This window comes from Perna viridis, chromosome 3, assembly GCF_037379345.1.
Source record: "Perna viridis isolate PV_CMFRI_1.1 ecotype Kerala chromosome 3, ASM3737934v1, whole genome shotgun sequence".
Taxonomy (NCBI): Eukaryota; Metazoa; Mollusca; class Bivalvia; order Mytilida; family Mytilidae; genus Perna; species Perna viridis.
This window is the reverse complement of record NC_142447.1, coordinates 59,838,943-59,863,058: the sequence shown is the minus strand read 5'-3', so window position 1 is coordinate 59,863,058 and position 24,116 is coordinate 59,838,943. Positions and strand designations below refer to the sequence as shown.

Genomic DNA, 24,116 nt, shown 5'->3' with positions numbered 1-24,116 from the left:
GTCATGTCCAGTATTTAAAATATCAATTTAGTTTCCGGTTTTCAGATTGGTCCACATAAATGCCCGAAAGGGTCTAACTTTAATCTTGCATATACATACTTGGTTCAACTGTTCAGGGTACCATATAACCTGACATTACCCTTTACTCAGCTCATAAATATTCTTGAATGGTTCCCAAGTAGCAAAAGCCTAATGTTTTGGACATCAAGTTTATTATTCTGTATGGACCATTGTTGTATTGTTTGTTACATTCTGTTTGTACAAATTACACCATGTATGATCTGAATGTTTGAAGTAGGTTTGTGTTAAGCTGTCAATAGAAAAGGGAACAGATATGGTGAAACAAAGGCGTCGTCATGTGATCCCTATAAAGATAGTAAATACAGAGATCACCAAAAGGTCTTCAGTAAACACACCTTCAAGGAAGCTCTGAAAGGTCCCGACAACAAAATCCACGGTAACAGAACGAGGATACTCCTTCAAAATAAACTAAGAAGTCAAATAACGACACGGAGATACATTAATATGATATTACCGAGAATAGCAATAACACGGAAACCCCTGATACAAACTGCGATGACAGTAATAATAACATGTTTTATGAAATCCCAAAATATAAAGGACTTTGTTTTTTTCACACATTAATGCTCGATCGCCACTACATAAAATGTCAGAATTAAGAATTTTAGGAAGCAATGCTAGAGCAGCTGTGATTGCGATTTCTGAAACGAGGTTAGATGCTACTGTCACTAATGGTGAAATACAAATTCACGGGTATTCCATAATACGAAAGGACAGAGACCGTCACGGAGGTAGAGTCTGCATTTATATAAACAATAAATATGCTTATAATACCAGAAATGACTTACAATCGGAAGAACTTGGAACTATCTGGATTGAACTTTTGCTTCCAAAATCAAGGCTTATTCTAATTGGAACTGTTTATTGAACCCCAAACATGACAAACTTTATTGATAGATTTGAAAAAAGTTATTTTTCAACTAAAATCTGACATAGAAACCTATATTTTGGGAGATTTTAATATTTGTATGAAAAACAAATCTAGTTCCTTATGTAAATCACTCGCAAGTATGGTAAAATTGTTTGGTTTTGAGCAGCTTACAGACGAGCCAACAAGAATCACTGAAAACAGTTCTTCTATTATAGATCTTATCATGTGTAATAGACTGGTATAAGTGACCACAACATAATTTATCTTGACAGGAAAATAAAGAGAACGCCAGTGGGCAAAAATAAAATCGTGACTATCCGATCAAACTATTCTTCAGATTTGTTGGTAGATGAACTAAAAAATGTAGATTGGGCAAAATGTATTGAGGGTCAATCAGTAGAAGATTGCTGGAATAGTTTTAGAGTGTTATTCACTGGTGTTTTAGATACTGTATCACCATTAAAAGATATCAGGGTAAAACAAAATACTGAGCCCTGGATGACAAATTAAAGAAAGATATCATCTTTTAAACAATACAAACAAGATCTGAAGATTACAAACAGCAAGATCTAATTAATTTTTAGACAAAATTGAAGAAAATAAAGATGACCAAAAAAGTTATGGGAACAATTAAAAGACTTACGATATAAAGAGAAAAGTCAAGAGTCTAGTATTGTTCTTAAAATTGAAAACGATATTTGTCGATCACGACTCGAAAACTATTGCAGACTTCATTAATATGTTTTTCACTACTGTTGCATCAGAACTTATTAAGAAGTTAGTTAAAGCAAAATGTTTATATAGTGTCACCTCTCGATTATTTTTAGATTTTTACAAGAGGAGAAATCCAGATAACAAAAAACTATTTTTACAACCAGTGTCTGAGGATTTCGTTTTTAAAAAACTTTCATCTTTAAACGCTTCAAAAAGCACCGGATTAGACGAAATCCCTGCAAGATTTATACGGGATGGTGCTAGAGTTTTAAAGTATCCAATTACACAAATATTAAACAAATATATATTTTCTAGGGTAGTTCCTCTGAGTATGAAATATGCAAAGGTCAAACCTCTCTATAAGAAAAATAGTCCACTAGAAGTTGGAAATTATAGGCCAAACAGCATTTTAAGTATTGTATCAAAAATTTTAGAAAAGAGTCTTTACAAACAACTCGTACAATTTTTACAAGATAATAATTTGTTATATAATTTACAATCTGGTTTTAGGCAAAAATACTCGACGGATACTTGTCTTATATATTTGTTAGACTATCTGAGAACAAACAATGCCAACGGTTTGTACACTGGTATGATAAAGTTGGACCTGCAAAAGGCTTTTAGCACTGTCGACCATAATATATTATGTAGAAAACTTTAAGTTAATGGTTATACAATCAATTGATTGGTTTCATTCATATTTGTCACAAAGAGTACAATTTGTGTCTGTAAATAATATTATGTCTGAACCAAAGAATGTAACTTGTGGTGTACCTCAAGGTAGCATTCTGGGACATCTGATATTTTAACTTACGTGAACCATAAGTCAATTAGCATAGATAACAAATGTAAACTAATTTTATATGCAGACGATAGTGCAATATCATTTCCACATAAAGATCCAAATGTAATATCAAACACATTAGGAAGTGGTAGAGCAGTGTTCAGACTGGCTGATTGATAATAAATTATCATTGTTTTTAGGTAAAACCGAATGCATGTTATTTGGTCCCAAAAGAAAACTAAAACAAATCTCAAATGTTTCTGTTAAAATGTTATGATCATGTAATTAAAGCTACAGATGTTGTCAAATATCTCGGAGTTTATATTGACAGTAATTTGAACTTTGAAAATTTAGTGTCAAATATTGTTTCTGTAGTCAATGGAAGAGTGAAATTTTTATTTAGAAATGCTAAATGTCTTGATTCCAGATCGAGAGTAACACTGTCAGCATCTTTGATATAATGCAATTTTGATTATTCATGTGTCTCTTGGTATAGTAGTTTAGGGGCGGGATTAGCCAAAAAACTGCAAATCTTGCAAAACAAAGTTGTTAGGTTTATTCTCGGCCTGGGACCCAGAACAAGCATAAATTTTGAAAAATTTGACGGTGTCAATATGCTTTCGGTGACAGACAGAGTGAACCAACTTAGAATTAACCATGTTTTTAATATTTACCATAGTACTGCACCTGAATATTTGAGTGAAAATTTCAAAATGAAGCAAGGAAATACAAGGGGTGCTTCAAATTTAAATTATAGTATATCTAATTGTAAATTATGTAGTAGAAATAATTTCACATATTAAGCTATACAAACTTGGAACAACTTACCACAAAATACTTTCAAAACTGAAGTTAGATTCTTTATGAAGGAAGAAGCCAAAAGGTGAGAAGAAAATTAATTTATTTATTTTTAACTATAAAGTGTCACTTTTTAATATAATAAATTTGTATTTACATAAACTGTTAATGTTTTAGCAGATGTGAAATGCTTCATGAGTAGATTGAAGTATTTTTCATGTATTCTTTTCTTTTTAAGGAATCCGTTAAAAATAAGCCTTTTTTTTTTTTGGATAAGTATGGCTTTATGGGTTATCCTTGACAACAATTGTTAACAATTTTGAATTTGATCTTAACTTGATATCACAAAACAATAAATCGTGTGTTAATAAACAACGCAGGGCCAAAAAATTACTAGAAAATTACAAGTAAATTTCAAAAGGAAGAAAATGTAGAAAAAATCGAAAATATTAACATTTATTATAGCCAGATCTGCGTCAGAAAACCACTTGAATTTTTGGTTTACTTTTCAGTGAATTCGTGAATTTTCTGGTCTAATTCTTTGTCCTTGGACCATGAATCATTTTCCTCATTCTAAAAATGGTCTTCTTGCTTTCTTTTGTATTAACTAGACATTTGTGAAATTGAATCTATCAGTTTATAAGTTTGTAGGAACCTATATTTTTGTAGAAGTTCCGAACTTACCTTGTCTTGACGCCTTGAAGTGTTTTTCACTTAAAAAACAGCATGAAGATTTGGAGCATTCGTGATCATTTCTGCAGAAAAGAGTGTTGCGTTTTGTCTTAAAATCTATTTTTCCCCTAAAATTGTAACGAATAGGTTTAACTTTTGTACACAACGGTTATATTTGTGTATGCTCAGATCATCATCAAATCTGTAATTAAAACTGTAGAGGGCGACAGTTGGTGATTATACATAAAATTTTGTTGCCAAAAAACAAAACTCACAAACTTGTTGATATTTGTTGCTTTGTAATTTACTGAAATGGTAAGAATGAAATAAATTACAAAGAAAGTACTAGAAACTTTAAATGAAAGGAAAGAGCAATCAAAGGAACCAAGATTCCAGCGGAAATCAAAAGAATGTAATCCAGGGACAAAGACCAGACATGGAAAATAGACATACACAACAAAGACCATAAAGTAACTAAAATAATAAATACAAAGTATCAAAAGCAAACGAGCAACTCGATTCCACCAAAAACAGGGAGCATGGACCAGTAGCACCGGTAGGGTAAGCATCCCCGGCTTTTTTAATAAAATCCACGCCTGAACATCAAACATTACGGTAATTCATAAATATAAAACGGTTTATATATATATATATAGGTATTTTACACAAAAAAAACAGTAATACATAATTTAAAAAGGATAAAAACAGCAGCGGCCCACGAACACAAATCAATACACAAGTGGACAAAAGCAGAACCAACCCTGATCAAATAAACATGATTTTTGATGACCAGTACAAGTTGATTTTCAAGATCACAAGTCAAGTTGTGTCAAAAATAGTTATATACTATGTAAGGTCATGTAAAGTTACAGTGAACAGTGTGACATGTAAGGAAATACCCAAAATAAAGGTTTCAAATGGTTGACTTTAGCCTGCATAAAGTAGAAAAAAAAAGGTTTTATGTGTCTCAAGATGGCAATTAACATTAATACACACGCTTATCAAAAGTTACTCTAAATTAATCATTAATAAAGAAAATAGCGGAACTTTTGTGATATATCAAATGTATTCGGTTTCTCAATGAGAATTTTGGTTGAAAAAAAAAACAACCGTACACATTTTAAAAAAAAACCCTACTCATCAGTAAACTGCATCTAACAGGTTGTATAACATCCAAATCAAATACTAAATTCATTATGTACCCATACATATATACAATGTTGATCAACAAATATCGAGAAAAAGAAAACGCTTGTTTCAACTTCTCTTTTAGAATTCTATTTATACACAAACAATTGTCATTTTCAATTAGGAATTAAGAAAATCATTCTTCTCGCGGGATAACTGAACATCCCGATATTAACGAATTTCAAGAAATTAAAAGAAACAAGCCGGATAAGTGACTCAATAATCCTCGTATATGATTCTTTGGAATTCAACATCCGTAAGCTCACTCTCGTCACAAATATACAAATCTTGTATACTACATCCTGGCGAATTGTCTCTCAAGTAGCTTAACATAGCTCTAGCTAGAGTTCTTAAGTAAACGATAGCTGGAAATCCAAAATCATCAGCACATCGTGCGCCTGGAAACGCTACAGATTGACAGCCCATTGTATCAGCTTTGGACAAAGATGTATTTATGCTGACACTGAGATCTTTAATTTCATCTGCATGGCCATCCACCCAAACTGGCATTACGGTGCACAGTAATGTTTTACATTTGAGGCGAGATGGTGAAGTACAGAACACCTCTCCAATTAACATATGTCTCTTTAATAGATAATCCCGAGATTCTGTTTGAGTATTCCAACCTTCTGTAATACACATTCAACAAAGAAATAAAAAAAAATAAACTTACTTAAAAAAAGTTGTAATTACTGTGTTGTGGAATGCAATAATTTTCTTGTAGTTACGCATTATTAGATGAAATGTCTTCTGTTTTCATAAAAATAGGTGTGTACTAGCAGTATTGTTAGACCTAAAAATATTTGTTTTTAGATCATACCTAATATTTTGTTGCATTCGGATTTTTTACAAATGTTTTTCTCAAAGATGACTTCGAATGAACATACAGTAAAATTTTAACATAAAAGAGAGGTGGCTTGATTTCGAGGTATCTTAGCTCTAATGAAGATAATTTATATAGATTCTGAAGGAAACTATTTCGCAAACTATTGAAAAAAGGTAACTAGTATTTTCTGAAAAATTCTTAAAAATTTGCATGAAGATTGTTTGACATGCGTTCTTTCATAATTTTAAAGGAAAACTGGGGTCAACGAACTTTATCTTGGAATATCTAAAATCTAAAATTCCGATGTTTCTGTAGATCATTCCAACCAATTATTCCCCCTTTTGAAATAGGCTTTTTAGTAATTTAAACATATTTGTTTCACATCATTTCCAACACTATTTGCTCATTGAAAAAAAAGACCGTATGCTTTTGCAAGATGGAAGAAAAAATGCTCTAAATATATAGGTATGAACTACCTTTATTAATTTCATGTATTTACAACATTTTAAAGAATGTATTTGAAAGAGTAATCAAAGGAACCAAGGTTATAGCGGTAATCAAAAGAATGTAATCCAGACATGGAAAACAGACATACACAACAAAGAACGAAGTAACTAAAATCATACATACAAAGTAACAAAAGTAAATGAGCAACTCGGACTCCACTGAAAACTGGGAGCATAGACCAGGCATACCGGAAGTGTAAGCGTCCTCTGCTTTTCTAGAAACACCCGCCGAGTTGGTAATAAAAAGTCAAGTCCGAGGTAGACAAACGAGGAAAGGAAAACCATGACCCGTTGAATAAATCAGCCCCATGGCGCAGACGGACACACCACAACGATCCACGAGTTCATGATAACGACCATAAAACTTCTGTAGTGATGACTTCATTCTTGTAGCAACATAACTCTGTTCCAGAAGCCTATTTGTTAGAGTTCTAGCGCGATACAAAAAGTCCGCGCAGTCTCGGCAAGCTCTGACACAACGCACCAGTTGTGACACGAACACTCCATACGCAGGTGCTGAAGGGATGTTGTTACAGATTAAAGGAAAGTTGACAATTTTGAATGATAAGTCATCACGTTTGTTGCAAAGTTTGGCCAATTGTTTTCCCTCACCACCGACATCCAAGTGCAGGCCAAGACATGAGGCCGACTTCACAGTGTCTGCAGCATCCCTCATCTCAAGTTCTTTGGGGGCAGATGTGATGCATCAAATCCCCGAAACCAGGATTATTTAAGCCAATTCGTCATCTATGTAGCGGAAACTGCGGAAAATTAAAGGATCTAGCCCAACGATATTCTTTCTTTCGGATCAGAACAGCTATAAAGTCAGCCTCATAAGAATGAAGGAAAAGGTCAGCAAGTAAAGGAGCACAATTTGTTCCCATTGGAATGCCGACCGTTTGTTGAAAAACACGATCACCACACTGGACAAATATTTGGCTATGAAAAATTCCAGCATTTTGTAAACATCTTCCTCTGTATATTTGGAAGATGATTTGGAATTATTTCTTACAAAGTATGAGGAATCTCTACCAAGAACTATATATTTGTATCTAGGTGTAGCATTTTTTTTTTTTTTTTTGAAAAACAACGGTGTATAATGTTTTAAGTAGGGATTTTAAATGAGTATGGGAAATAGAAGTATACAGTGTTGAAAAATCATAGGTTTTAATGCTATTATATTCAGATAATAGTCTTGAACTGATTGTCTCCAAAAGATCTTTCGAATTTTTCAGGATGCACATTGAATTAATACCACTACGGGAGTAACAAGCGTTGTAGTAGGACTGTAGACCCTCTTTGACAGTTGTGAATACAGAAGTTAAAAGTTTTGAAAGAGGTTTGGTGGTACATTTTGCAGATCCAGCTATGAAACGTTGTTTATATGGATTCTTGTGGAGTTTAGGAATCCAGTACATAGACGGTAAATCACAATCATCGTCCTTGGTAAAGAGACCAAAAGAGGATAGCACAGATTTATGGTTTTCCACAATCTCTTCTTTGGAGAGTGTGGTAGCAGTATAGGTCTTATCAGTGCTATTATTTTCTATGTCTACCTCTGATAATAAACATTGGATGTAAAACATTTTGCAGACAAAAACAATGTTGTTTTGGGCTTTGTCTGCTTGTACGACGACATATTTGTCATGTATAGTAGACAATTTTTTGCTCATCGGGGTCTTTGAAAACCGATGTAGCCTTTACACTCTTTGACCTATTTAAGACTTTCATTCGTTTCAAAATTAAAGACCTCACTTCCTTTAACCATTCTGATAGAGAATCAATGTCTTCTTGTCCTCGACGGCATCCATAAGCACTTTAAAGTTATAATTCCAATTTATGGAGCGTGGTTCACGGTACTTGGGACCTTTAGAAAGGATATTACGCAGAGATTCGTTTTCGATGACGGTTAAATCTCCTATAACGACGTGACCAGAAGGACCATATTTGAATGGAGAGTTTTTGCAAGAACAGTCAGGTGGTTTAGCCTTGAAGTCCTCAATCTCGAGGTTCTGCAATAGCCTTTTATAATTGAAAATTTTGGATAATTTTGGATGCATTGGTGAAGTATAAGAATATGAAATAATTGGAATGGATTTGTCTTTGAAATATGGGGGAATTTTGTTGGTAACGTTTTTGTGATGGAGGATGTTAGCCAAATTAATTGCATCTATACCTTTGTTGACAAACGGTAGTGGAAGAAATCATCGTTTTTCTTCATCTTGACTTTTCACAAAAACTGGTTTAAAGAGTCTGTGGAAACCAATATCCAAAATAATGGCAACAAGTCTGTATAATAATGAGGTGGGGTCAGAAACAGGAGTGTCAAGACTTGTTTTGTAAAGGGAGTGTAGTAAAGTGAGAGGTATAGAATAAAGTTTGGTTCTAATGTGATGAAGTAATGAGTTTTTTTGTATGAAAGGAAGGAGACCATCTATGGAGACATCATGTAACTTAGGTGACGTATAGTGGCGGCGGCGATGACTCCTTTCCCGTCTTGGATTTTTGTCAAATAAATTCATCACATTAATGCTATTGTTATATTGGCTTGAAAGGTTTCCTATACATATGATTTTGTCATTGCATCCATGAGGTATTGCAGTACCTAGTCTGCGTATCCAGTACTCCTCTCTTTCCATACGATAGTTTTTACTAAGAATGGGACTGTTCGTAGGGTGGTAAATTTTTTTTCTAAAATACGAACTTTCATAGAGAGGATTGATGATCTGTTGATTAAAGTGTTTATAAACAGTCGGGAGTTTGGTGGTCTTAATTCCCGAACGATGACCGCACATTCATTTGTTTAATCGTTCTTGCGTTTCTCCGACATATACTAAACCACATAGGTTGCATTCTAATCCATATATTCAGTTTGTTGATTTGCAACTTGTCATTGTGACTTCTTGTATGGAAGGTTTTGTTTGTAAGGGAACTGGACAAGTAAGAGTCGGTTATAAGGATTTTGCATGTTTTGAAATTTTTAATACCACATTTTGATATGGTACAGTGTGGTTCGCCATCGTTGTATTCAAATATATCATTTAAGCATTTCATCTCAATAAATGTTATAACAATTACACATAGGCGTTGTTGTAAAGATCGGCAAAAAAATACCGGCGCGTTGAAGCAGTGGGATGATTCAAATATGTCAAATCCAAAAACATAGCCTAAACGTGAACGCATGAAACAGAGACGATCTACCTACACAATGTAGCGAACCGAATAACAAGAATACACATAAAAATGAAGATATAAGGGAAACAAGACGGCACACAAAATAACTAAAGCACTAGCAACATGAACTCCCACAAAAAAACCGTGAGTGATACCAGGTGCTGCGGAAGAGTAAGCACGCCCTGCTCCGCCAGCGGCACCCACCATATTGCAATTAAGTGATATAGCAACAATAATGCAATTCCACGACGTGTCAAATATTATTGACGTTAAGGCGTATTCATTCATTTTTAACTAAGTATCATGATGTAAGGTAAGAGTAGTGGATACTATGGGAATAGTTAACAAATACCCGAAAATCATACCATAAAAATTAACATAGGGCCAAAATAAAATGTATATCTCTCAGAATTAACTAACACAATACGTTTTCAAATAAAAGATAACACGAGTTTACAACAAAATGTAATCGAAAATATTAACATTGATTAAAATGTAATATGTACATATTTACCGATTTTTAGAACACTTCTAGCCAAACCAGTATTTGAGTCCAAATTTCCATTTGTACCGATGACAAGTACATCTAATTCCATTTCCGTAATTTTCTTCCTAACGGAAACAACTGCCTGACAACTTGGAGCGTAGAAGACCGTGGGTTGTTTTTTCAGATTGAGCATATGTTCTGAAAACATTATTTAGTTCCTCTCTCATGGTCGCTTCATCCACTACAGGTATATAAAACACGACCAGTTCATTCTTTTTTACTCTCGCAATATGAACAAATGCGAATTTGTACTTTTCTTCAATTTTTCTGGCTGCATCATTCCACTGTCTACCAGAAACAAATGTTATATCCTCATAACGTAACGTTATTGTTAGTTCTTTCACAGATTCGACAAATATAGCAGCTGATGCTTGATCTTCTGTGGTAGAGTACATGTTTATTATGTTTTCTTCTGTAAAATCCCATGCCCCAAATAAACCATATATACTAAGCTGATGCTGTATAAATTGTTTGATTTCTGGTAGCATAAGATATTCTATGAAATGTTGCGATCGCATACCTATTTTCATTCGTTCAGCCTTTTGTATCACATCATACATTTTTGTTTTGGCAATGGCAATTTGTGATGATTGACCAGTTAGTCTCATTTCTGTTTTGTCAGCATTTAAAATTATACATACACCCTTAAGTTCTGCCATCAATGTTTGGTAAAATTTAATTTCTTCAAACAAAGCATGTTGATATGGCCTTATCGGCAAACTTTCTGATGAGGATTCCGAATGATTAGAAAGATCAGAAACAATTTTTGTCATCTCCAATACATCTGCATTGTGACCCACAATGCAAATTTTGTTTTCATGGTGTAAGAGAAAGACCATCACATGGTCTGGGGAACACGGTGTTGACGCCATTAATGTTTTGACTATTTCATCAGTTCTACCACTTGAAACACAAACTTCAAGTTAACAGTGATTATATCATACATGTTTGTGATTTCTTTCAAGACCACTTTTTGCCACTCCTTAGAAAGTTTTATAGCATGTGGAGTTTCTTTGTTCAGCGTACAAGTACATTCTAATACTGTCGAACTATCCATTGGTTTTGGCCAACTAACTTTTGCATGATGACTTTCAATATGCTTCTCAAAGAATACTCTATTAAGGGAGGAGTTTTGTACGAATCTTAGTTTAAAACAGTTGATGAGTGGGAGAATGAATGGAGATGGAAGCTTAAATTCTTCTAACACTACTTGTGCTCTGTTTTCATGGTGTTGTAAGGAAATATCTGAATCTATAAGCTCAAAAGAATTTATTATCTTTCTTTTTACAACACTGCTATCTACTGCTGATGTCAAATAAATTACAACTGTTTTAGGATCAATATCTATAATCTGTAATATAGCATTGTTATATTCCTCCTCTAAGGTCTTCACTTTCTGTCTCTATCCTGGTCTGGATAACAGAGCAGACTGTCTATCGTCTAGAGGAATGGTTACCTCAATGACAGAATATTTCAGGACTTCTACATCATTTACAGCATCTTCATCAGACAATGAATACATCTTTAAATTACTTCCTTCCTGTTCATCCCTTACTCCCACAATTCCTTTATTCTTCATTTCTTGTATAGCATAATTTTGACCTAAGGAGTTTCTAGGTATCCTGGGAATCCATCAGAAAACTTTCCAGCATTAACTTCCACTACTGTATTCAGTTGTTCGTACATTTTCATCTTAGCAGTTGTAACCTGACATGACATTCCTGTAAACACCATCTTCAACTCTTTCACTTTAGGATGTACATGTAAACCTTCCAATTCTTTTTTAAGCGTGTCTATAAAATGTATATAGAGTAGGACAAGTATTTGGAATAGCTTGAGAGATACCTCTTCTGTCACATTTTGTTTCTTTCTGTCTAACTCTACAGTCACTTCTTCAACAATTTTTCAACTTCCACAGAAACCTCATCCACAAGTAGTTTATAACCATATATTGCTACTTTATACTCATCCTTCATCACTTGAAGTGCTACACTCTCTGGATTTTGAATATTTATTCCTCTCAACTGTCGCAACACTTCATCCCAAGTTTCTTGCAATATTTCTACCTCGTTGACTGCCAACATGTCAAGGAATTTTTCCACAACATGTTTAACAAATCTAGCCCAGGATTGACCTATTTTTCTCCAATCAGAAACATCCTCTGTCAAAACGCACCTCACTTGAAGGGAATCATTGACGTTCTTAATGTCAGGCCAGTCAACTTCAGCATAGAGATGAGACAGTTGTTTCTCCAAAGCCTTCAGGTTTGTGTTAGAAGCAAGTAAGAACCTAATCTTGCTTGGATTTATATCATTGATTTGTACTGGTTGTAATGATTTAAACTTAGGCCCATCACTTGACACAGGTTGCCCTGGGCAAGGGTAATATACCATTACACTCAGTGTCTGACCTTCAACTTTGTGGCTCCTCTTACACACATCAAGTGCACCTGTGTAATAAACATCATGTTTAATATAGGAACAGGATATTTACAAACATTTACACATTCTAATGGTTCTGAACATTGGCAGAAAAATACTACTATATAATGGATGAGCTTTATACAAATAATATATACTCAAGGTTACAGTCCAAAAATATTTTTCCAAGCAATAAATATTGGCCACTTTGACTTGCCAAATACCCTTATGAAGAAAATTGTCAACACAAAAAAATTAAAAAATGTATCAATATTGTAAACAATCAAATTTGGTGTCACTGTGGCTACCGTCTGAGCATCCAAAATGATTTTGGACTTACTTTGTGGATCGTCAAAGTAGATGAGACATCTTCCTTCATCCTTCATTAAATTGACATCCCTGACCCCCTCTACACCAGAACGCCTCTTGTTATCAAAGTAATACTCCAGTGTATCAGAAGTTATGCTTTCTGTGAAACCTGTTACCACTACACAGTCTGTAATAGGTACACTGTGGATCTGGAGGTAACTTTTATCTAAAGGTCTCTTCATACAGGCCGGCTTCAGTTTCTCTATATCTGTACAATATAGAAATAAAACATATTCTTCTCATTACAGGTCTTCTTATGCAATATTTTCACATGATTCTTTTCTTAACTTTCCTTCATTAAAATTCCTTAATTGGTTTATGATGAGTTGATCTTACAAGGTTTAAACATTTAAAAACTTTAGTTTGAATTTACTTTTGCAGGCATTAGGTAATATCATCCTTCATGCACATTTAAATGCGATGCCTAACAGTTTAGTTTCACTACAAAGATATGAGGACAGATAGGTGGATACAAAGACAGACCACGAGACATACACAAATACAGACAGGGGGATTTCTATATGCCCAAAAACATTGCTTGGGAGGGGTATAATTACATGAATACAAAACAGTTACAGATAACTGAGAATTTTTTCTTTCGGATACTAAATTTTCTACTTGAAACCATTCGGAAATAAATAATCAAATAGCAAAAATATGAACTGGATCGAATACTGATATATAACTTGTTTTAATTAATCTCATAGATATAGTTCATATCTACAGTGAAAATGATTTAATAGAAATATAATTTGTTTCTATGGCAACGTTATTACCTAGACGTTCTTCAAATGTTACCAACGCTGTCCCTTCCTTCAAAGATAACCTCCTCAGGAATAGCTTTAGCATTGGCTTCTAGGAAGTTCTCTAACCTATCCTTAGTTGTCATCTGATTAATACCAGTGATGTAAACTTTATTGTCAAAATTTGGTACTGCTTTTTGTTGCGGTGGTGGGATATACCTTTTGACATCCAGCACCTGACCATCAACCTTGTGAGATTTACTTAACACGGTCTCAATAGCTAAAAATTAATTCTGGTATTAAGTCTTCATTGACCATGCCGTTTTAATATTGATAACTAAACACAATCTCTAATGTATCATTATATCTAATGAAGGACAACATTTTAGTGCATACATTTTATAATAACAACTTTTTGAAGTAGGAATCATTCACAATAGTGATTTGAACGATTTTCAAAGTTTGATATGTCAAAAATCGTATACTAGTAATTGATAATCGTCGAACAAATGATACATACCACTCTCATCTTTGAACCATAGTAAATACATGCTTTTCTCTTCTTTGTGAACTATCTTCTCTACATCAGCTCTCGCACCTTTCCGACTCTCAAAATACTACATAATGGTGTCCTCAGATGTGGTTGGTTTCATCCCGCGTACTTCTATTACAAACTCCATAGACTCATTCTCAGCAAATCCATCGTCTGGTCCTCCCTCCACAATAACAGTGGTTGATGGGCGAGTATTAAATATCTCCACATCAATAGCCGTGTTCTGTAGTAGTAGTGGAGTTCTGCTTATCACTCGCTCCGCCACTGAAACGCATAAATTACTCTTTCTCAAATCTTCATTTCAGTAACTCAATCACACAGTAAAACCAGTTTACAGAAAACATGTATCAATTTAATTTCTACAATTGTAAGTCTTTTTAACAGACAGTTGAAAACCATTAATCACAACCAATAAGAAATTAGATACATTTTTATTTTAACACCAATTACGTATATAAATATGCTTTTATACTACCATCCTCTTCCTCAAATGTAATGATGGCAGTTTGAGTTTCAGGGTCATAATCTAGGTCTTCTATATTTCCTCCTCCTGACTTCCTCTTGTTCTCAAAGAAAAATCTGACGGTATTTTCTGATGCATTGGCAGGGATTTTAGTGACTTTTATCATCTTTAATGATTGCTGGGCATTTTCTTCTGAAATATGAATAGTATACATTTGACCAAAACTTAGTTTGGTCATCACAGTGGCAAGATAATATAATGAAAATTTGCTGAAGTCTTTTATACTTTATGTACATGTATGTAAGAAGCTGCATTCTGATACTTTATTTTTCTGGTGTTAAAAGAACTCTGCCCTGTTACTTGGAATGCTGATGGATGTTCAGGGACCATTCAATCATGATTTAGAAATGGATTGGAACATTAGTGAAGAGTGTTGTGTCAGTATGTCCCAGGAGTTTTGTTCCCTGCTGGAGATTGTTGTAGATCATCGACTCCTTCTGTGTTATGTTCATCCTCATTAGACATATTTGTTGATGCCACAGAACCTTTACTAAAAGCTAAAATCTGATGTTGGCTGGATAGGTGTTGGTATCTGATCTGAAATGCATTTCGGCAATATAATATTTTTCATCACCTGCTTGTTTCTTACATGGACATGTTTGTAAACAATTTCGTATATACAAACTGATAGCCTCATCCATATCCGGAGGAATGTATTTATCTTCTGACTGGAAAATGCTAATGACAACCAGAGTTGAGTTTCTGAATAGCAATGGCGATCTTTTAACCAACTTTTCAATAGCCATAAATATTAATACTATGAAGACACATTAACAACTTAAAGACACAAACAAACTAAAGTAACAAATACTAAATATTTAAAGAATAAAAAAATCAAGAACAAATTAGAAGATACGAAGAAATTGATAACAAAAATATTTTAAATGGAAATTATTCATTGGTTTTTATTTCTCGATACTTAGTTAACTTTAAAGATCATAAAACAAAGACGATATTTACCATCGTCGTCATCAAATGTGACATGTGCAGTACGTGTGCTTCGGTCATGTTCTAGAACCCCAATTTCACTTTCAGACATCTGCTCAAAGAATCGTCTAATTTCGCCTTCAGTAACATCTGCAGGAAGTCCTAGCACCTCAATCATCACTGAATGTTGATAGATTGATGTCGCTTAACGTCCTATGGCAGATAGTTCATGCATTTCATGACTAGTTAAAGAGAATAAGAATACACTCAACCTAAAATATAGTCATGCATAATGTAAGATCAAAGGATGTTTAAAAACCATAAAGTGATCAGGTCAAAACACAAACCATTATGCAGATAAAAAAAACCCAGCGTTTTATTTAAATTTCCGTGGATAATTTTAAATAAGACATTGAGATGACTTGATTGCCTGACATTTTGCATTATTTTTTTCCTTAATCCTATAGTTTTGCCAAACTTTTCATTGTAGTCGAAAAATTATATCCCATTTTCAAATTGAAACGCTTGTCATTTAATTGAATTAACCGTGTCCTATCCACTTTGTTTCTATGCTCATATGGGCAAATGATATAGAAAGAATGGTCTCAATGCCTCATATATATGGATCATATATGCCACCTCCATTGAAGAAGAAGTAACCAGACTGGACATGTATTTATTATTAGATTGCGAGAAGCTAACTTTAAACTTAAACCATCGAAATGTATCCTGTTCCAGACTTCCCTTGTTACGTAGTCTCAGAAGAAGGTATCAGCACAGATCCAGACAAAATTTCTGCAATACAAGGGTAGACAACTCCAAAGACTGTCAAACAACTGAGCAGCCTCCTGGGTTTGTGTCAAAGATTACGTCAAAGATTTTGCAGACATTACTAGACCCTTGCACAAGATCTGTAAAGAGAAAAGACTCAACTGGACAAAGGGGTGCTAAGATGCATTCAAAAATCTTAAGCAGTCACTAATAAGCCCACTTATCTTGACATATCCCACAGAGGGATAATAATTCGTTCTTGACACAGACGCCAGCAATGTTGGAGTTGGAGCTATTTTGTCACAAATAGTTGAAGAAGAACTAGTCATATCTTACATGAGCAAATCTCTTAATAAACATGAAGAAACTTACTGCAAAACCAGAAAAGAACTACTTGCTCTCGTCATTGCACTGAAAAACTTCCATCCATACATGTACGGCCAGATGATACACCCCCGAACAGACAATACAGCTGTCAGTTGGATGAGGAACCTGAAAAACCCCTAAAGGCAGGTAGCGAGGTGGCTTGAAGTGCAAGGAAACTACAATCAAGACAGTACGCAAATCAACCAACCTAACACCAAGCTGAAGGAAACCATTGAGACAGAAGATGAACAACTAGAACATAGGAAATCCACTATAGTCAAAGAGACCTGTAGGACAGTGCCTGATATGAACTTTTGGTTTTCAACCAAACAAATTTACCATCAGAATCACATGAAGTTAGAGTCATCACAGGGAACATGCAAGTTAAACACAACAATAGCATGCTTCTAGGTGGCTGGGATATGACATCTACACGACAAAGTCAAATGTCAGATGAATCAATAAGACCAATAATGACTTCCAAGGAAACGATGAAGAAAGGCCTGCTCGGGAAGACATTTCTGCAAATGAAGCACATTTGAAATTAATATGTAGTCACTTGGATGGCTTGGAACTCCACAATGGTGTTTTATACCGACACTGGGAAGGTGATAACAACAATGAATACTAGCTAATACTGTCATCAAACATGAGAGATGAGGTTCTGAACCACTATCATGATGTTCCACCTGGGTGTAGAACGAACTTTGTCGAGAGTGAAGGAAACCTGCTAAAGGTCGGCAATGAAAGAATGTAAACAAGATTACTGTTGCCAATGCGATCAATGCTTTGACATACACAACAAAGAACATAAAGACACTAAAATCATACATACAAAGTAACAAAAACAAATGAGCAACTCGAACTCCACTAAAAACTGAAAAGATATAATAGAACATTAACAACCATGTTGACGATGTATTGTGAAAAAAAAAAACAAAAGAAATGAGACGAGGTTCAACAGGTCATGATTGGCTATAAGTCTTCAGTCCACAAGTCTTCATCCAAAACCCAAGATGCAATGTTTTTGGTAGGGAAGTAACCAAGCCCTTACAAGTAATCATCACCACTACAAAGGATTCCGACGCCAGCCAAACGTCAACTGATGCTAGACAGCATATCTTCAACCTGCAGAAAACGTTGACTTGAAAGCTGGAAAGTGATCATTCAAAAGAGGACAAGCAGTGTGGGTTATCGAACCACTACGTAAGTTCGGAGTCAGTTCAAAATTGGCATCGCTGGAAAAAGGTCCATTCATTATTGAAAAATTGATGACGTCACCTATATCTATCATATCAACAAGCTTGCTATGTACTTTGGAAGAAATCTACCATCATGGACAACACAATATGTCAGAGAAGAAAGTCAGAATGGCACGGAAGAGGAAGAAGATAATAATTCAATTAGCTCTTCAAGTAATAGGGAGGAAGACGGCCGTGAGTTATGGAATTTGAGGCTGGCCTGATCAACCAATGGTCAAATCAAAATAGTCAGACAAGTAGGTTTCTGACTTTGAAGCAAGAGACCAGAAAATTGGAAAATAGAAATTTTGTTTCTTTACAACTTGACTTGTTACTGCTAAACGTGCTGGTTGTTCGATAGGATGATGGCCTTCCAACAAAATGTAGAAAATTATTTAAAGGCTTGGAAGAGTAAATTCTGGCGGAAATCAAAAGAATGTAATCCAGGGATAAAGACCAGACATAGATATGAGACAAACACAACAAAGAACATAAAGCAAATAAAACAAAACATACAAAGTAACAAAAGCAAATGAGCAACTCGGACTCCACTAAAAACTGGTGGCATAGACCAGGTGCACCGGTAAGGTAAGCATCTTCTGCTTTTCGAAAAACAGTCGCCGAGCTGCTCATAAAAAGTCAAGTCCGGGTTAGATGAAAGAGGAAAGGAAAACTATGACACGTTGAAAAAATAAGTTTTCATGGTGCAGATGGATACACCATAACGATCCACGAGTTCATGACGACGACCATAAAACTTCTGTAGTGATGACTTCAATCTTGTAGCAACATAACCCTGTTCCAGAAGCCTATTTGTTAGAGTTCTAGCGCGATACAAAAAGTCTGTGTAGTTTCGGCAAGCTCTGGCATAACGTATGAGCTGTGATATGAACACTCCATACGCAGGAGCCGAAGGGATGTTGCCACAGATGAAAGGAAAGTTGACAATTCTGAATGAAAAGTCATCACGTTTGTCTTAAAGTTTGGTCAATAGTTTTCCTTTACCATCGATTTCTAAGTGTAGGTAAAATTAGGTCATATAAAACATTGTGTCAAAAAAGCAGAAAGCAGGGGAAGCTACAGCTGTAAACATCCTTATATATATGTCATGCTCCCAGTTTTTAGTTCATCTGCTTTTGTTACTTTGTATGTATGATTTTAGTTACTTTATGTTCTTTGTTGTGTATGTCTGTTTTCTATGTCTGGTCTTTGTCCCTGGATTACATTCTTTTGATTACCGCTAAAACATTGGTTCCTTTGGATTACTCTTATATAAACACTGTCAGACCATTTTTATCAATTTACAACAAATTTTAAGATGATCGTTTGACATTTGAAGAAGGAGTTAGAAGTTTAATTTAGAAATGCCTATATATAAATCCTTGTCCGAACTAACTGATGTCAAAAGCCATTTCAAGAAATTGAAGAAAATTGGTACTTACCCGCTATAATGTTCGGAAACGAAGTTTAGCTGACTAAAAGTCGTTAATAAACCATTCAAACATATGATACCAGGCGCGGATCCAAGGGCAGGCGTGCCGGGTGTACACCCCCCTAAATCGATAAGAAAAAATTTCACCACAAGTTTCACCCCATGATATGTTTTGCCCTGCTTAGCATGGCATTTAATTGAAGTAACGCCCCCCCCCCCTCCACCTAAACTCAAATCCTGGATCCGCCCTTGGATACACGCTAATAATTGTGTGCTACCGCGTATAAAACGTATTCCAGTCACTGTAACTATCTATAGTTACATCTACAATACAAACAGAAAATACAAAAATGAAACTAAGACAAACAAGACCGCACAAACAAAAAATAAAGTACTTGCAATGTGAACCAACACAAATGCATGGGAGTTACATAAGGTGTACCGGAAAAATAATCATGTCCTGCTTGACAACCAGCACATGACAATATGCATGTAAACTTGTTTATGAAATAAGTACTTCAGATCAGTCAATCAACTTGTGAACTTCTGTTTTGAAGATAACAAACTCTGAAAAATACTCCTGTTTCTGATCCTTGTCTGTCATTTAAGTCAGTACATAAATGACATGCAGTGAGGGATCGACGGTGAATTATATACTCCATTGGCTGGAGATGTTGATATATTGCCACTAAACATATGTGAAAGTCAAGATCATCACCTTTGTATTTAAGTTTCCATTTAAAAAGGAATATGACATCTATGTATAAGTTAAAGTCTATGTACGAAACGGGCGAATATGAGTTGCTATATGTATCGGTTGCATCTTTAATTTCAAGTCCGTTTGGGCAGGTTAAATGTAACTATTCCTTGAAGTTATTAGGATTATGTATCATGTATATATATTAGATAATGCTGAAATTGTCGCTTCTCTTTCTACTAGTACCTTTGCTTCATTACAAATATATAGAAACAGACCGGTCAAGATCATACCGCACAGTTTGTACCCATGTGTATGCCAATGGTCTGATGGAACACTTGTCCTCCAACCTCGAAAAACCTCTGTGGACTACAAATTTGTTCTTGTTAGAACCAATATTTTTCTTCGGTTACACAATTGTATGATGATCAACGCTTCTACCAGTATATACTGCCGTTTTATATGTTATACTTAAGTTTAAATTCTTCAATCTCAAACATGTGTTAACTAAATTTAACCAAAATTTCAATCCCAATCTATATCATTTGCAAGTGAAACTGCTTTACAATAAAACATATCAATATAATTGTTGTCATGGATACTAACTAAACAAATGATAAACAATTTATCCTAAAAATTCGAAGGAAAAAAAGAAAAGAAAAGAATATTCAAAATGAAAACGATAGTGAAATACCTTGATAAAATGTAACATAAAAAATAAGTCTTTGTTAAAGCTGTTATGTCTGTTAGTAAGCTGTTATGTCTTTCTTAGTAAGCTGTTATGTCTTTGTTAGTAAGCTGTTATGTCTTTGTTAGTAAGCTACCGATTTTACAAATCATGACTATTTGAACAAAAGACAATTTAACCAAGAAAAGAAATAGAAGCACGTGTCCAGTGTACCATCCAGTCCACATAACAGGAAGTAAAAAACTCTCTCACATTAAAAGCAGAACGGTCGATAATTTATCGTTTTTAGGAAACTACCATTTGATTTTTTGGGGGCTAGGATTACATTTGATATAAAAATGCAGGATTTATTATTGCCCTAAGATGTTTTGTTTATATTTAAAAAGACCTATAATACGAATAATACATGATAAGAATAATACATATTTGTATAGAAGTCAAGGGATGACCTAATTAATTTAAGTAGGATTTTATAGTAGCTGATTACAAAACAATTAAAACTCATATGAAGATACTACAATGTAGATAATATATCGAGAATAGGTATGGTGTATTTGTCAAAACATCCAGATCAGTTTTGATTAACTTCTGAAATTTTAACAGATACACTAAAATTGTTACTCGTGCTTCTGAACTTCATATTTTTTGTTCTGTAGTTGATAATTGTTTTGGACTGAGACACTGTCAAATTCTATTAAATCTACAAATGTCTTGCATTTGTAATGAATACGATTTTCAGGGTATATGAAAGTTACAGTTATTTTCAGGGTATATGAAAGTTACAGTTATTTTCAGGGTATATGAAAGTTACAGTTATTTTCAGGGTATATGAAAGTTACAGTTATTTTCAAGGTAAATGAAAGTTACAGTTATTTTCAGGGTATATGAAAGTTACAGTTATTTTCAGGGTATATGAAAGTTACAGTTATCTCCCATGAAGTATTTCTTTACTTCACATTTATCATTGGCTTTATTTGATTCGAATTTGTGTATTTTGATATTATTTTACAGGGTTTGATCAGGGGCGTAGCTGCCTATACGCAAATACGCAGTTGCGTACTTTCGGAAAAAGTAACAAAAATAAAAACACACATTTTAAAGATGAAATAAAGGTTATTTATCACATATGCATACCATGAACGTATTATTGGCTCTGAAAAACTGGCTCCAAAATCGTTAAAATTCAGGACTCACTGGGGGCCTTGAACGACCCCCCCCCCAAGACCCCTCGCCGTAATTTTGAGTACAACTAAAACAGGCCTAGCTACGCCCCTGTTGATGCAAGATTTATTCAATTTCAGTGTTGGTATTGATATATCTTTAGAATTGAATATTCTTAATTATGTAAAACCACAACGCGAAGTTATTTTCATTTGAATCCTAAAACGTTCATTTTACTTTTGAAATTCAATAATGATTCCAATTTGACTTCTGTATTTGGTTCGCTACATTGTGTATGTAGATCGCCTCTGTTTTATGTGTTCACGTTTAAGTCACGTTTGTCGATATTTTGTACACAGCTGTTGATAAATAATTGTTACTTTGATTGAAACATGTTGTTTGTTCGGTCAAATACTGATATTAGATATCTAGATGTCAAATAGAAACTAAGTACTAGCCACTACATGTCTCGGCAGTCGTCAAGCACTAAATCCTCCTGTTATACACTTATGCATTACAATTTCCACCACTTTTCCTATTTCTCCGACACTTCCTTCGATTTTTTGTGATGGATTTGGAGCTCGGTAATAGAAGTTGACGTTGAGGTTGACAGATACAAGGGTATAAAAAAGACAAGAACTCAGTCCAATTTATGTACGATCTAGTGTTGAAGTTTAGAGCTTGAATGGTCAGAGTGTTTGGGAAAAAAGATAGTCTTGAGAAAGATTTATCAAAACTTAAACGTTGTAAAAACATAAACAATTTTTTGTACAACAAAATGAAGAAAGAAGTAGAAATGTATAAGAAGTGAAGTCTGATTTGGTACATTAAAGAAAAGACAGTATGGTGAAAAAACTGAACGCAGACATTCAGAATATTAAAAGTGACGTAAATGATATTCTAAAACAAAAGCATCAAAACAGAACTCTGCCAATGTCGTTAGTACCACGATGATTCAACTGACTAATATTATCACTAAAATGTTAAATGAAACAGAGACTGAAAAGAAAACACCAGAGATGACGAAAAATCGTAAGTGTGCTATTTTTGGTGGCTTCAAGATGTGAAAAGAAAGTCGAGGATCAAAACCTGGAGTTGTGGTAGCAATACTTGATACAAAGTAATAAAAAGATAATTTAACGAAGAAAACGTAAAATTAAACAATCACGCGACAACAATAACATGTTAATTGAGGAGAGGCGAAGATGAATAATATGAACATTATGTCCATCCTAAAAATCTTCAAATCTTAATTTTGGTCGAGAAAATGAGTTCATATACACTTCCAAATGGTAAAATGCACGCTAGGAATAACACACAAAAACAAACAAAAACAAAAAAAAACAATATAAATTAAATTGAATAAACCCACTAGATTCGTGATTTAATATAAACAATTCTTGAAAAACAATGCGTGGTAGACGTCACAATAAATGTATACGAGCTAGGATCTACAAGTCTTGGTGTCTGGAACGATTGTGGATAGTCCTCAAAATTTGGCGATATTGAAAATTTAAGAAAGCAAAGATATATGATTTTGTTTATATATCCTTTGTCTTTGTGAAACATTTTAAAGAAATAATGAAAAGCTGAATATTGAAGGTTATACCTATCTTTGTAGAAATATTCACGTAGAGGTTCGATCGGAATATTAAAAATTAATGATACGAATTATAAATGATGAGGTTAAAGGTGTGTTATGAAGTCTTGAAAGAAAAACAAGTACTATCTTTAAAAAAAAGGATATCCGACGCAGTTGAAATTTGTTTTTTTACTTATCATTTTTTACAGTTACACATGGCACGCAATTTAAATTTTCGATACATTGTTTTCGAACGCCATTAAGTGTTCAGTATTTGGCCAATCGAGAAACAGAATTGCGATCAGGTGGCTTGCGTTTAATAGAAGAGCGTCTTTAAGGTTAAAGGGTGAAAAGCGAAAAAAAACCAAAAATAACAATTACAGTAGTTTAATTGTTGTTCAACGTTTTGTGTTTGACACTAATAAAGTCTACTACATATAAAACCGACAACGAATCTGAGCTTTGTACAAACTATTACGATA

At 34.2% G+C, this 24,116-nt stretch overlaps 1 pseudogene across 1 annotated transcript; it reads right to left on the bottom strand.

The window, feature by feature from the left end:
- Positions 1 to 4,539: 4,539 nt before the first annotated feature.
- On the bottom strand, positions 4,540 to 21,110 carry LOC148623173 (uncharacterized; annotated as a pseudogene). Its single transcript, XR_015920794.1, has 8 exons — positions 20,898 to 21,110; positions 15,730 to 15,938; positions 14,722 to 14,901; positions 14,214 to 14,510; positions 13,727 to 13,973; positions 12,922 to 13,158; positions 10,129 to 12,610; positions 4,540 to 5,737 (listed from the first exon to the last, which is right to left on the bottom strand). The product of XR_015920794.1 is annotated as an uncharacterized LOC148623173 (transcript).
- Positions 21,111 to 24,116: the final 3,006 nt, after the last annotated feature.